The following is a 3,607-nucleotide window of genomic DNA, read 5'->3' on the forward strand; positions in this document are numbered from 1 at the left end:
TACCACTCTCATAACCCATGGCCATAGGTTATGATACGCAACTCTCTTACTAAAAGGCTTTGGTTACCTCAAATGACAATGTAGAAAAAACAAAATGGCGGAGACAGCTGTCAGATCCTTGTGAATCGATCTTCGCTTATAACTTTACTAATACTTCGCAGAAAATTATGTTTTGTACAAGAATAGACGCGGGCTAATGTCTTCTTTGAAAAAAAAAGGCTGTTAACCCCGCATTTCTAAATAAGACGTAACGTTAGTTGGTGTCGGGCTTTGCAGAAAGCTCTCAGCTTCTCAGCAAGCGCCAGGATTGGCCAATGTCAACTTCAGTCTCCAGAACGATCCAATCAAATCACCTGCACGTCTATCTTCTTGCTAGAGGTCCCGCCTTACAGTAGTGTTTCAACTGACTCTATCAGAATGCCATGCCAGTCGGACTTATAGTATTATTATTATTATTATATTATCATACTTGGAAACCGTTTTATAAAAGCAATATAGCACTCGAGCTGCGTGTGTTGTGGCATATATCCCGCTGCTCAGCAGTTATCCCACTCGGCCTGCGGCCTCGTGGGATAACAGCTGATCAGCGGGATATATTTGCCACAACACACTGGCTCTCATGCTATATTGCTTAAATCAGTGGTTCTCAAATGGGGGTCCGTGGCACTTTGCCAGGGGGTCCGCGAAAAGTTTTCAGGTAATTTTTTTTTTTTTTTTTAATTAAAAAATAAAATGCTACATGTTACTTATTCCTTCTCAAACTACTTCCTACATGGTGCTAGTCTATCAAAATATCTTGGCTGTCATTGATTGTGTTGCATAGTGGTTTTCTGTACTGTTGACAAATTGTGATATTGTAAGTCGCTTTGGACAAAACAAAAGCGTCTGCTAAATGACGTAATGTAAATGTAATGTAATAAAAAAAAAATATATATATATATTTTTGCAAAATCTTCATAGTTCAACGAAAATAGTTTATGCTTTAAATCTAAAATGGTTCATGGATTACATTCTAATAACAAACCTATCAAATTAAAAGTCAAGCACGTTACCGTGGAAACAATTAAGCTTAGCCCAAAATCACAAATCAGAATGAGGGGGTCCCCGGGATATTTTCTATCTTGTAAGGGGTCCTTGGCTGAAAAACATTTGAGAACCTCTGGCTTAAATAACCTATAGGCTACTAAAGGAGTTGGAGTGTGCAACAGCTGTCTAACATTGCAATCAAATATAATAGCCTGGGGTAAATTAATTAAAGATAGGCTATCCCGTCACTGGGTGGCAACGGCAATGGAACCCTATGGAGCGTGAGTTTGAGCGTCTGACTCTATAGCCGGGTGACTGTGTTTACAATTTAAAAACTGCGACAGTTCACACAACTTTAACACGACATGCATTATACATCAAACTCTTGAGCTAATGCTGTTCTCAATCAGAATGTCAAAATATAGGCTAAGCGATGTGATGTATAGTTTTTGAGATAGTAACGTTTGTTTGGCACAACTCATAGTTAACTGCCGCGGGGTTAGGCATTTTTGGGTGTCAGTGACGTCACGCTGATTCGTCCTATATGTTTCTCTCTCTTCATTGGCATGAATATAGCAAAGACAATGTTGCCAAAGCATCAAGTAATAATTACTGTAAAAAGACAAGAAAAAATGTAGCCTACAATTCAACATCAAAGGAAATAGGCATATAGTAGAAAACAATAAACACGATTTGTCTGAAATGATATGGGACAGGAGTTTGTCTGTGGTCCAACTCTGCTCGATTAACAGCAGACACCAGCTGATCCAATTTAAAGTCACTCACCGTCTTCACTATTCCAAGTCAAGGTTGCACAAGATCTACCCTTCTGTCTCTCCATTATGTGATAGATGTCAGCTGTTAGAGGGTACACTCTCACATGCTTTTTGGTTTTGCCCTTCACTATCTGGATTCTGGGCCAAGATATTTGACTGGTACTCTAAGGCCTATAGAATAACCCTTCAGCTGGAGGCTGAACTCGCCATCTTCTGCTGCTCAGAATCCTCTCTGCTCCTCCCCACGGCTGTGCAGCAGTCTCTGACACAGGGGATGACTGTCGCCAAAAGACTCATTCTGAAAGATTGGAAGTCCCCCTCCCTGCCTTCTTTTCAATTGTGGCTGGCGGACATGGTTTCAGTTGTACGTATGGAAAGACTCAGGTTCTTGAGGACCAACTCACTCGGGAAGTTCTCAACCATATGGAGGAGAGGAGAGGAGAGAGGGGACAGGAGGGGCACGAGGAGAGGAGAGGAGAGGAGAGGAGCATCTATTAGCATAGCTGGAGCTGCTAACCTCGCGTCACCAGGCTCTTCTCGGCGAGAAAGAGCCTGGCCTCTGTTCACAATTGATTTTGTCACCCTGCCTGTTTCCGGCCTAGAGCCCGCACTAGACAGGAAGTAACAGCGGAAATAGCTTGTTAACTTGATGTGACAGGGAAGACTGCCTGACAGGGAGAGGCAGCCTCCACTTCTCTGCACTGCGTGCCGTAAATGGTAACAGGAAAGCCCTTATATGGCAGCCTCCACTTCTCTGCACTGCGGGCCATATATGGTAACAGGAAAGCCCTTATATGGCAGCCTCCACTTCTCTGCACTGCGGGCTCATTCTGAAAGATTGGAAGTCCCCCTCCCTGCCTTCTTTTCAATTGTGGCTGGCGGACATGGTTTCAGTTGTACGTATGGAAAGACTCAGGTTCTTGAGGACCAACTCACTCGGGAAGTTCTCAACCATATTGGCCCCGTTTCTGGCCTACTTGGACGAGGTTAGAAACGACGAGTAACTTCCCCAGTCAAATTCTTTTGTAAGCGCATAGGCTTCTTAGGTAGCTGGTAGCACCATGTCGCAATGTTGGTATGTTCTTTTTGTTTTTTTTGTGTGTTGTTGTTGTTTTTTTCCTTTCTCTGTGTTTGAGTTTGTTTAGCTTTTTTATGTTTTTGTTTTGTTTATTGTTTTGTTTTTCATGTTCATGTTCATGTTCTAAAAGTTGAAAAATTTAAAAATAAAATAATGAAAAAAAAAAGAAAACAATAAACACTTGCTCTCTCTGTGTGTTTGTGAAAGACTGAAGTGTATATTGAAGTCTCTCTCGCTCAAGTCACAGAGCTAATTATTTGCATGTTAAGATTTCCCTTGCATTGGCAAAACAATTTTACATCAGCTGCACACACGGGAAGGCGCCTGAAGAAATTTGGGCTAAGGCCAGAAATCCTTAGGGACTTCTACAGAGGCACCATTGAAAGCCTGCTGACTGGCTGCTTCACCACCTGGTACGGGAACTGTACCACCATGGACCGCAGAGCGCTACGGAGAGTGAGACGCGCGGCCCAGCACGTAACAGGAGGTGAACTGCCAGAACTGCACGAACTGTATAACCAGCGGTGCCTCAGGAGGTCCCTGAAGATCATCAAAGACACAAACCATCCCCACAACAGCCTGTTCTCCCTGTTACCCTCAGGGAGGAGATACAGGGTTCCAAAAACACGCACAAATCGCTTGAGGAACAGTTTCTTCCCGCAGGCCATGAGACTCCTTAACATACACAAATAGTGTAGTAGCCGTACTGTACCGTACTGTAGCTGCT

This window comes from Poromitra crassiceps, assembly GCF_964638095.1.
Source record: "Poromitra crassiceps genome assembly, chromosome: 10".
Taxonomy (NCBI): Eukaryota; Metazoa; Chordata; class Actinopteri; order Beryciformes; family Melamphaidae; genus Poromitra; species Poromitra crassiceps.